The sequence below is a fragment of the Elaeis guineensis genome, chromosome 16 (assembly GCF_000442705.2).
Source record: "Elaeis guineensis isolate ETL-2024a chromosome 16, EG11, whole genome shotgun sequence".
In the NCBI taxonomy this organism is placed as follows: domain Eukaryota; kingdom Viridiplantae; phylum Streptophyta; class Magnoliopsida; order Arecales; family Arecaceae; genus Elaeis; species Elaeis guineensis.
The window spans coordinates 40,504,802-40,516,815 of record NC_026008.2 but is presented as its reverse complement, the minus strand read 5'-3'; positions in this window follow the sequence as shown (position 1 = coordinate 40,516,815).

Sequence of the window (12,014 nt, the reverse complement as noted above, 5' to 3'; positions counted from 1 at the left end):
AATGTCATGTATGTGCAAGAGATAAGTTATCCATTCAAATTCAAACATGCTTTGAATTTGAATGGCTAACTAATCATCTTTATCCAAATATTGGCGCACAAGAGTGGGCGTGAGAAGGGCTTTGCGTGAGAAAAAATTTACGAGAAGTTTCTTCTCGTGAATTCAAATGGGCGTAGAGATTTAAGGTGGTGCAGGGATTCAAATTCAAATGGTGGTTTGATCTTAATTGAACCAACCTAATCAAAATAGGTTAAGCACAATTAGACTAAATTAAACCTAACTTAATTAAGCTTAATTAGGCTCAATAAAATCCTAATCAAATCAAAAATTGACTAAGCCCAACCTCCGATCAAATCAGGGACCAAACCATCTCGATGATTAGGTCAACTCTTAACCTAATCGGGTCAAACCCAACTGAATCCAATTCAACTGGACTTGATCCAAAAATAATTACTCAATCAAATTGAGTTAGTTAGTGATCAAATCACTAATAAAATCTCTCATAATTATTGAGTCCAAATCCGATGGGCAATCGGGTATCAAAGTCCATCAATATGAAACCTTGATCGAAGAGTTCAAATTTCAAATTCAAAATTTTGACCCCGGTACCCAAAATGTGTGGAACTCATGATCAGAGAATCTTAATTCTCAATTATAGAGTTTCAGACACATAAGACTCATAATCAGCCATCAGATCAGAAAGAAACCTCTAATGTGTGTGACCCTGCAGGTTCGAACCTAAGCCGGTAGCACAGGAATCAATTTCTGTACTAATCGAAGTGACCATCTAGCAATGGTACCCGATATCCGGATAAGTCGAATAGTTGCAATCGCAACACTCAGAACCTACGTGAATATGGTTACTATATAATTCATCCCTTTTGACCCCTGTGTTTAGGATGACTCAGAGTTAAACCGTCAACCCTGATGAGATCATCCGAATCGTGCTCAACTCAATTAGTCCTGTGACTCCTCACTAGGATTATCCTGGCCAAGGTTTTGCTAAATTAAAACACGACTGTACACAGCTCCTAAACTGGAGTGGTCAATCCCATTTTGACACACGCACCGACAAGTCAAATACTTGACTACACGCAGCAGCCTTCCGTCACTGAATTAGAAATTCAGGTAGTCCAGTGCCTAAGTGCAGTGAGTTGTTTGCAAGTCACCGTGGTGGTCTCAGGTCGGAGGGATATTTATACCTGTTGGTGCAAAAATCTGCTTGCGCCGGAGAAGCTGGAGTCGGGAAAGTCGCGGTCGCCGTCGGGACCTGCAAGGGAAGTCTAAACCGGAGGTGGGGTTGCTCCGGCAAGACCCTCCGACGCTCAAGTCAGTTCTCTGCCTCAACAAGAATGGAGCGCTCGAACGGAGAATTTAGCAGAGTTTTGAGATAAGAAATGAGCTTATAGAATAACGTATCTGGGTTCCCCCTTTTTATAGGTGGGAAAGATAACGGATTGATGGCGGTGTCTGTAACCGTCTGGCAGTGGGCTGCCCAGGGTCAGGCGGAGTTTGCTGCGAAGAGTAGTGGAATGGACCCGTGGCTATCACTGGGGCGTGCCACGTGGAGTCTGTCGCGTGAAGTGGGGCGGCGTTTGTTGTCATGATTTGCCAGCGGATGGGAGAATCGCGCGGTATCTGTTGCAGGAGGTGGAGCAGGATCACGATCGTTTATCGTGGCCTGTCAGGTAGTAATGGAGCCGCGTGGGATTCATCGTAGAGAGTGGAGCAGTGCTGCGATCGTTACTGCGGCCTGTCAGGGAGTGGTGGAGCTGCGCGGAATCCGCCACAGGAAGTGTAGCAGAATCGTGGCCGTGATTGCGGCCTGGGAGTGCAGATCTGTCGGCTGAAGTTCGGCCGTGGTCGGAGTCTGACCCCACGTAGGGGTCCGGGCGGAGTCCTCCTTGTGGTTGGGGTAGTGGGTGGAGCCCGGCTCCCGTAGGAGTCCGGGCGGAGTCTTCTTGCTGTTGAAGTCGTCAGCGGAGTCCGATTCCCGTAGGAGTCCGGACGCAGTCTGTCTTGCAGCCGTTGGAGTCGAGGACGAAGCCCGGCTCCCGTAGGAGTCTGAGCGGAGTCTTCCTGCAATTAAAGTCAAAGGAGAGGTCCGGCTCCCGTAGGAGTCCGGACAGCTTACCAGCAGTTGACGTTGAGGATAGAGCCCGACTCCCGTAGGAGTCCGAACGGAGCCCGGCTCCCGTAGGAGTCCGGGCAGAGTCTTCTTGCTGTTGAAGTCGTCGGCGGAGTCCGGTTCCCGTAGGAGTCCGGACGCAGTCTGTCTTGCAGCCGTTGGACTCGAGGATGAAGCCCGGCTCCCGTAGGAGTCTGAGCGGAGTCTTCCTGCAATTAAAGTCAAAGGAGAGGTCCGGCTCCCGTAGGAGTCCGGACAGCTTACCAGCAGTTGATGTTGAGGACGGAGCCCGGCTCCCGTAGGAGTCCGGGTGGAGTCTTCTTGCTGTTGAAGTCGTCGGTGGAGTCCGGTTCCCGTAGGAGTCCGGACGCAGTCTGTCTTGCAGTCGTTGGAGTCGAGAACGAAGCCCGGCTCCCGTAGGAGTCTGAGCGGAGTCTTCCTGCAATTAAAGTCAAAAGAGAGGTCCGGCTCCCGTAGGAGTCCGGACAGCTTACCAGCAGTTGACGTTGAGGACGGAGCCCGGCTCCCGTAGGAGTCCGGGCGGAGTCCGGCTCCCGTAGGAGTCCGGGCGGAGTCTTCTTGCTGTTGAAGTCGTCGGCGGAGTCCGGTTCCCGTAGGAGTCCGGACGCAGTCTGTCTTGCAGCCGTTGGAGTCGAGGACGAAGCCCGGCTCCCGTAGGAGTCTGAGCGAAGTCTTCCTGCAATTAAAGTCAAAGGAGAGGTCCGGCTCCCGTAGGAGTCCGGACAGCTTACCAGCAGTTGACGTTGAGGACGGAGCTCAGCTCCCGTAGGAGTCCGGGCGGAGTCTTCTTGCTGTTGAAGTCGTCGGCGGAGTCCGGCTTCCGTAGGAGTCCGGACGAAGTCTGCTCGCGGTTGTAGTTGTTGGCGGAGTCTGGCTCCCGTAGGAGTCCGGACGAAGTTTGCTCGCGGTTGTAGTTTTTGGCGGAGTCCGGCTCCCGTAGGAGTCCGGACGAAGTCTGACCAGCAGTTGACGTTGAGGACGGAGCCCGACTCCCGTAGGAGTCCGGGCGGAGTCTTCTTGCTGTTGAAGTCGTCGGCGGAGTCCGGCTCCCGTAGGAGTCCGGACGAAGTCTGCTCGCGGTTGTAGTTGTTGGCGGAGTCCCGCTCCCGTAGGAGTCCGGACGAAGTCTGCTCGCGGTTGTAGTTTTTGGCGGAGTCCGGCTCCCGTAGGAGTCCGGACGAAGTCTGCTCGCGGTTATAGTTGTTGGCGGAGTCCGGCTCCCATAGGAGTCCGGACGAAGTCTGCTCGCGGTTGTAGTTGTTGGCGGAGTCCGGCTCCCGTAGGAGTCCGGACGAAGTCTGCTCGCGGTTGTAGTTGTTGGCGGAGTTCGGCTCCCGTAGGAGTCCGGACGAAGTCTGCTCGCGGTTGTAGTTGTTGGCGGAGTTCGGCTCCCGTAGGAGTCCGGGCGGAGTTGTCGTGTAGTCGATTCCGCTGAGGACTTCGGCTGTGGGTATTTTATACCCAACACCAGTCCCCCTACTTCCGAGTTTGAATTTCAAACGAAGGAAGTACAGAGAGAGAGATGGGCACAGCCGAAGCCGTCCCTTCGAATCCTGTGCACTGCCGCCCCCAGATATTTCGGCATTAAATGTGGGCGTGCCGGAGTCTTTTCGAATTGGAGTGGTACGAGGGGATGCTTCGAAATTTCTGCAGGTACACTGGCCTAGGTACGGCGCAATTATAATCCTGCCAACCGCCAGCCGCTTTTAGCCGCCTGCCAGGGGGAGTGGGACACGTGTCGGATGCGGACCGGCCTGGGGGGATTCGCGATCATTATGGCGTCGGATCCCAAGGTCTATTTAAACCCATCCTCCCACCTTTAGGTGTCCCACTCCGTTCCTGAGTTCTCACCAGCGTCTGCCTTCTCTTCGAGAGCCCTGTTTCAGTGAGCATCTTCTCGAGCCGTAGGCATCTCCTGCTTTCGTCCCTCAGGTCCCTCAGAGTGAAATAGGTTAGTTCCAGCACCGCCAACCTTCTTCTCATCACCTAGGGACTTCTTTTCTGTCATTGTTTTTCTTGCATTCCTCCGAGTTAGTCTGTGATCTCTCGTTCCCCCTTCTGTCCGTCTTCTTAGGCTCCTTTAGAGCCTCCCTTCGAAACCACTCGAAATGTCCTCTGGCTCTTTTGCTCCCGGCAGTTCTGAGAGCTCTTCTGCCTCAAACCTCCAGGTCCCCGTCTCTGTAGACGAACCTGCATCTAGGGCTGGGCCCCGTCCAGTTTTCGCGCCGGGTGCCATTCCGTGTTCCTTGACCTCGGAGGAACTCCTTCTGATAAGGGTTCAGTATGGAGTTCCTCCGGAGTACGACTTGGAACTGCCAGGCCCTTCTGACCGGGCTAGCACTCCCCCACCCGGTCGCTTCTGTTTGTACCAGGAAGCATTCCGTGCCAGACTCCGGCTTCCGCTTCCTTCCTTTGTCGTTACCCTCTTCCGCTTCCTAGATATCTCCTTGGCTTCCGTGGCCCCGAATTCTTTTAGGTTCTTGATAGGATTTCTCTCCCTCTGCCATGTAGTCGAGGTCCAGCCGTCTCTCTCCTTGTTTAGGCACTTCTATACCTTCAAATGCCATCCTTCGGCGAATGACTGGTGGTACTTCTCCCCCCAGTTCGGCAAGAAGGGGTTGCTGAAAGGCGCCCCTTCTTCGATCCACAATTGGAAGGAAAAATTCCTCTTCGTCCACTACCCGACCCTGAGACTGGGTCTGCCCCCTTGAGGCTCTCTGAGGGATTCTGTCCGCCGGGCTCCCAGCCTGGGGGAGGACGACCTCCAGGCCGCCCAGAAGCTTCTAGCCTATTCCGCTCCTTCCCTTCCCAATCTTCTGAGGGAGCAGTTTCTTTTCAACATCGGCCTGAGTCCCCAAGATCCAGCGAGTATTCGTCTTTTACCTTATCTTCTCTTTTCATACTTCCCTTCTCTTCTTCTTTTTACCTCCTCTTCCCTCTCTCTCTCTTTCCCCTCTGTTTCTTTCTTTCTCTCTTCTCTTTTTTTTTTTTTTGACTGATTGGCTTGCTTCTTTTTCTTCTTTCCTTTTCTCTCTCTTCTTTTCTTCTCTTTTTTTTTTTTTTTTTTTTTTTTTTTAGGAATGGACGCCGAAGCAGTGCGGAGGCTCGCCAGGGGCATGAGGGTCCACAAGAGAAAGGGCGCTACGACCTCCGGATCGGTGAAGAGGGCCAGGGCGGAGGAGATGAGCTCAGCGGCACCCGTCCAGGCGGCTCCGGCCATCGACATTCCATCGGATGCCGAGCCAACAGCTCCCCAGGCCTCCTCGAGGAGTCTGCCGATTGGGGCCCCCGCCCCGGGGGTCCGCCCCACGGAGGCGCCCGCCGCGGGGAAAAGGAGGAAATCGGTGGCCCACAGGGCGAGTAGCCACCGAAATACTGCGGACGAGTCCCTCTGCTCCGAGGAGGGGTCGGAGAATCCCTTCAATGATAGGGACTTGATCAGGCGGCTGATCGACGGCTGCATTCTGCCTGACGTCGTGGAGAGGATCGACCGCGCCGATCCTGAGCAGCGGGCTTGGGATTCTTTGGGGTCTTTCCTTGAGGTGAGCGACTCTTCATTTACATGGCTATTCGACCTTTGTACTGATTCCCTAGCTATCTTTGCAGATTGGGCACCAGCTCCTCGCCTATATCGAGGCGATGAGCCGCACGAGGAGGGACATTCTCCAGGTGGAGGAACGCTGTCGGGCGGAGGTTGCTCGCCTCCAAGCAAAGACGGCCGAAGTAGCTGCCCTCCAGGAGGCCCTGGAAAGGGAGAAGAAAGCCCGGGAGGAGGAGAGGCAGATCTTGGAGGAATCGGCGAGGAAGGCGGAGGTCGAGGTCGCCCACTTAGTCGAGCAAACTTCGATCCTGGTCTCGGAGGCCAGAGCCCTTGCGGTGGAGGAATTCAAGGCCTCCACGGAGATGAGGGACCTGAATATCCAGTTCGGCCAGGAAGCGTTCATTAAGGGGTTCGAGCTCTGCCAAGAGAAGGTGGCCAAAAAATTCCCAGAGCTCGACCTCAGCTTCCTAGGCGAGGAGTCTGAGGACGAGGCCGGCCCCTCGTCAGCCGCCACTGCCGTCGCAGCCCCCGCGCCGAGTTCTCCACCCCCCGCCCCTGAGGTCTGAGACCTCCGACCTTGTACCTTTATTTCGTTGCAATTTTTTCTTTCCATTTGTCTTTAAAAATCATTCAATCAATAAAGTTGAATTTTTCGTTGCGGACGGCTTCTCTTTCCTCCTCCCTCCTTCTCTCTATTTTTCTTCCTGCAATGAATCGTCCCTTGACGCCTTTATCTTCCGATGGCAGTGTCCTGCAGAAGCACTCCCCCTGCCCTTGGGGGTCCCACTGAAATCGACGATCTAGTGGTTGAAAAAGGAGGCCCTTCACCTGACGAAGAAGTTAAAGAAGACGGAAGTCGTGCTCCGCAAATCGAGAGAAGGTCACTCTGAAGCCGCCGCTGAGGCCGCCCACTTTCGGAGTCTCCATGTGAAGGGGATCATGGAGTATAGTCGGAGGAAGGCGAACTTTGCAAAGGAGCTCGAGGAATGCAAGAAGAGCTCCAGCGACCGGATTTGGGCCCAGGCCGCCAGGATCAGCACCCTCAAGGTGGAATTGTCAGCTGCGAAGGGGAAGATCGGCCAGCTGGAAGGAAATTCATCCCGGCTCTTGGCCCGGGTCGACAATGACCAGAGATGGTCGCAGAAGGTTTCCGACCTTCAGCAGCAGCTTCAGGATGCCGAGGTGAGCCACGACGTGCAACGGGCTAGCTGGCGCAGGCAAGTGGAAGAATACAAAGGGAGATTCAGGACGGCAGCCGACGAAGTCGTCCGTCTCCAGAGACAGCTGGCTAGCAGGGCACAGCTTACTTCCGCCCAAGATTCTGAAGAGCTCCAAGCCCTAAGAGGCACCGTGGAGGGGATTTCTGTCTCTCTCGGGGAAAAGACAGCCGAGCTGCAGCAAGTGAAGATCCAACTGGCACTCGAGCGGCGGGCCGTCGCGGACGCGGAGGCGGAGTCCGAAGTTTTGAGGAAGAGGCGTCGAGAGGCGGAGGCTGAGAGCCAGCAACTTCGTCGTGCACTCCAGGACGCGCTGCGGAAGAGGGAAGAGCTAGAAGAGGAGATTGAGAATCTGAGGCAGTCCTGGTTGAGGAACGGAATAGATAACTCTAGGTCAGAGGGAGCAGGGCCTTCTTAGAGCTCTTTTTGTCTTTCTGTCTTGTCATGTAGTTACTTCTTTTTTGTCGTTTTGCCCTTCTTTCCTTGGCCTTCCTGGCTTTGTAGTGTGTATATCGAAAATGGAATAAAAAGAGTATTTTGTGTTACCTCGTCTGCGCGTTGCACTAATATTGCCGTCTGTCGAACCTTTCTTGTCGTTTGACTTGTCTGATGTAGACGTCGTCAGGGGGCGCCCGGTCGTCGATGCGTTAGCTCACCTTTCTCGTCGTGCGTGGCCGCAAGTCCAAGCTTGGCCGTCTGGGTCCCACATTATTTCGGGGATGTCGTTGTCTTCCTAATCGATGTCGAAAGTCTTCCTTGGCATCGTAGACGGAACCTGGCTCCCGTAGGGGTCCGGGTGAAGTCTTCTCTGGCGTCGTGGCTGGAACCCGGCTCTCGTAGGAGTCCGGATGAAGCCTTCCTTATGGGCGAAACCCGACTCCCGTAGGAGTCCGGGTGAAGTCTTCCTTGTGGGCGGAACCCGGCTCCCGTAGGAGTCCGGGTGAAGTCTTCCTTGTGGGTGGAATCCGGCTCCCGGAGGAGTCCGGGTGAAGTCTTCCTGTGAAGTCTTCCTTGTGGGCGGAATCCGGCTCCCGTAGGAGTCCGGATGAAGTCTTCCTTGTGGGCGGAACCCGGCTCCCGTAGGAGTCCGGGTGAAGTCTTCCTTTTTGTTCGAGCCAGTGTGAGGTTCTCCTCCCATTTCCGGCTTGGCTGTGGGGGTGCGTTAGGGGGCTGTAAGGCCTCTCCCCCCATCCGGTCTAAAAGAATCGGACTTTTGATTTTGCTCATGTCAGGACGAGGTTCTCCTCCTGTTCCTGACATGACTGTGGGGGCACATTAGGGCGTTGTAAGGCCTCTCCCCCCATCCGGTCTAAAAGAATCGGGCCTTCGACTTTGCTCATGTCAGGACGAGGTTCTCCTCCTGTTCCTGACATGGCTGTGGGGGCACATTAGGGCGTTGTAAGGCCTCTCCCCCCATCCGGTCTAAAAGAACCGGGCCTTTGACTTTGCTTATGTCAGGACGAGGTTCTCCTCCTGTTCCTGACATGGCTGTGGGGGCACATTAGGGCGTTGTAAGGCCTCTCCCTCCATCCGGTCTAAAAGAACCGGGCCTTTGACTTTGCTCATGTCAGGACGAGGTTCTCCTCCTGTTCCTGACACGGCTGTGGGGGCACATTAGGGCGTTGTAAGGCCTCTCCCCCCATCCGATCTAAAAGAACCAGGCCTTTGACTTTGCTCATGTCAGGACGAGGTTCTCCTCCTGTTCCTGACATGGCTATATTTTAAGCATTCGGTGGGGTCGTATCCAGTCATAATAAATCCATGCCAGTACGTTAAGTAGAAAGAAAATTAGATTCAAGGCGAAATCGTAAGTGATACATTTACAGATTTTTCGAGCTCCTTGGTCGCGGGTGGCCCGCCCCTCCCTGAGGCCCTCCGGTGATGGAGTCGATGGTCCCGATGGGAGGCCGGTCCCCGGGTTGCTCCTCCCTTCTCGACGGTTCAGGCTGTGGAAGGGCTCTTGACCGGTCTCCCCTACCCTCAGGCTTGCGGCGGATGAATCTGTCAAGTCGACCTCGCCGAATGAGCTCCTCGATCTCGTCCTGGAGCTGGATGCATTCCTCTGTGTCGTGGCCGTGGTCACGGTGGTAGAGGCAGAACTTGTTGGGGTTGCGCTTTTCGGGGTGTGTGCGCATCCTCTCCGGCCTAGGGAGCTGCTTCCTGACCTCCATTAATACCTGGGCCTTCGAGGCGTTGAGGGGGGCGTAGTTGCAGAATCTCCTTGGTGGGGAACCCCGCCGAACCCCGCGGTCCGGGCTTCTCTGCCTGCGTGCCCGGGGTGAAGTATGGACGCGCTTATGCCCAGGAGGGGATCGAGAACGCGGTCGGACTTTCTTTGGCCTTTTCTCCACTGCGGGCTTACTCGAATCTCCCGCTTGCCGCTCCCTTGCTGTCTCTTCATCCTTCATTTTGAAGGCTTCTTCCGTTCGGACGTATCCCTCAGCCCGGGCCAGCAAATCGGCAAAATTCCTGGGATACTTCTTCTCCAGGGAGAACAAAAGATCATTCTTCTGAAGGCCGCCTTTCAGGGCGGCCATGGCAACTGATTGGTCCAAGTTTCGGACCTCCAGCGCCGCGATGTTGAAGCGGTTGATGTAGGCCCGTATGGACTCCCCTTCCCTCTGCTTGATGTTGATGAGGGACTCCGAATCCTTCCGGGGGTGCCGGCTGCTGACAAAATGGACCACAAATTGGTGGCTCATTTGATCGAAGGAGAAGATGGTACCCGATTTCAAAGCCGAATACCAGTTCCTCGCTGCTCCCTTCAAAGTAGACGGAAAAGCCTGGCATAAGATGGCGTCAGGAGCACCGTGAAGCAGCATCATCGTCCGGAAGGCCTCCAGATGATCAACCGGGTCTGAAGTTCCGTCGTAGCTTTCGAACTGGGGAAGCTTGAAGTTTGGCGGGATCGGTTCCTGCATGATCATTTGGGGGAAGGGAGGGTCAGTACAAATATCCTCACCATAAGCGGGGGGCGCATGGCGGAGTTCTTCAATCCGTCGGTTCATCTCCTGGAGCCTCCAGTCTAGGAAATCCTCTCGACTTCGAGTCTCGAGGGTCCTCTGGCAGAACGGGGGCAGGGATCTTCCAGGGGTGGAGTCGTGGTCCGATTGAGGGCTCTCTACCCTCGGGTTTGTTTTCCCAGGAAGGACGGGACGGCTGGCCCAGGTGGCCCGCCCCGCCGTCGGGTTCTGGCATTCCGGAGATGCCCTTTTCGGGTGCGCTGACGCCTGCGGCTGCTGCTGCTGCATTGCTTGCACAGCTTCGACGAGGCCTCTGACCTGCTGTGCCAGCAAGTCAAACTGCTCCGCGCCGACCGCCGCCGCTAGAGAAGGAGGAGGAGGTTGAGAAATAGGAGGGGAGGCTGGAGCCTGAGACCTGACCGCGGAGGCCGTGGACCGTCGTGTGGACGTCTTGCGTGGAGGCATCGAGTGTGGACCCAGTGGGGGAAAATAAGGAGTGGGTGTCGGAGGAGATGATCGGAGGCGGCTCCGTTGAACGCTCCTTTAAGAATAAGGGTACTGCGAAGGTTCAGCCCCTTCCTCTAGCGCCAATCCTGTTGGTGCAAAAATCTGCTTGCGTCGGAGAAGCTGGAGTCGGAAAAGTCGCGGTCGCCGCCGGGACCTGCAAAGGAAGTCTAAACCGGAGGTGGGGTTGCTCCGGCAAGACCCTCCGACGCTCAAGTCAGTTCTCTGCCTCAACAAGAATGGAGCGCTCGAACGGAGAATTTAGCAGAGTTTTGAGATAAGAAATGAGCTTATAGAATAACGTATCTGGATTTCTCCTTTTTATAGGCGGGGAAGATAACGGATTGATGGTGGTGTCTGTAACCGTCTGGCAGTGGGCTGCCCAGGGTCAGGCGGAGTTTGCTGCGAAGAGTAGTGGAATGGACCCGTGGCTATCACTGGGGCGTGCCACGTGGAGTCTGCCGCGTGAAGTGGGGCGGCATTTGTTGTCGTGATTTGCCAGCGGATGGAAGAATCGCGCTGTATCCGTTGCAGGAGGTGGAGCAGGATCGCGGCCGTTTATCGTGGCCTGTCAGGTAGTAATGGAGCCGCGTGGGATCCATCGTAGGGAGTGGAGCAGTGCTGCGATCGTTACTGCGGCCTGTCAGGGAGTGGTGGAGCTGCGCGGAATCCGCCGCAGGAAGTGTAGCAGAATCGTGGCGGTGATTGTGGCTTGGGAGTGCAGATCTGCCGGCTGAAGTTCGACCGTGGTCGGAGTCTGACCCCACGTAGGGGTCCGGGCGGAGTCCTCCTTGCGGTTGGGGTAGTGGGTGGAGCCTGGCTCCCGTAGGAGTCCGGGCGGAGTCTTCTTGCTGTTGAAGTCGTCGGCGGAGTCCGGTTCCCGTAGGAGTCCGGACGCAGTCTGTCTTGCAGCCGTTGGAGTCGAGGACGAAGCCCAGCTCCCGTAGGAGTCTGAGCGGAGTCTTCCTGCAATTAAAGTCAAAGGAGAGGTCTGACTCCCGTAGGAGTCCGGACAGCTTACCAGCAGTTGACATTGAGGACGGAGCCCGGCTCCCGTAGGAGTCCGGGCGGAGTCTTCTTGCTGTTGAAGTCATCGGCGGAGTCCGGTTCTTGTAGGAGTCCGGACGCAGTCAGTCTTGCAGCCGTTGGAGTCGAGGATGAAGCCCGGCTCCCGTAGGAGTCTGAGCGGAGTCTTCCTGCAATTAAAGTCAAAGGAGAGGTCCGACTCCCATAGGAGTCCGGACAGCTTACCAGCAGTTGACGTTGAGGACGGAGCCCGGCTCCTGTAAAAGTCTGGGCGGAGCCCGGCTCCCGTAGGAGTCCGGGCAGAGTCTTCTTGCTGTTGAAGTCGTTGGCGAAGTCCGGTTCCCGTAGGAGTCCGGACGCAGTCTGTCTTGCAGCCGTTGGAGTCGAGGACGAAGCCCTGCTCCCGTAGGAGTCTGAGCGGAGTCTTCCTGCAATTAAAGTCAAAGGAGAGGTCCGGCTCCCGTAGGAGTCCGGACAGCTTACCAGCAGTTGACGTTGAGGACGGAGCCCGGCTCCCATAGGAGTCCGGGCGGAGTCTTCTTGCTGTTGAAGTCGTCGACGGAGTCCGATTCCCGTAGGAGTCCGGACGCAGTCTGTCTTGCAGCCATTGGAGT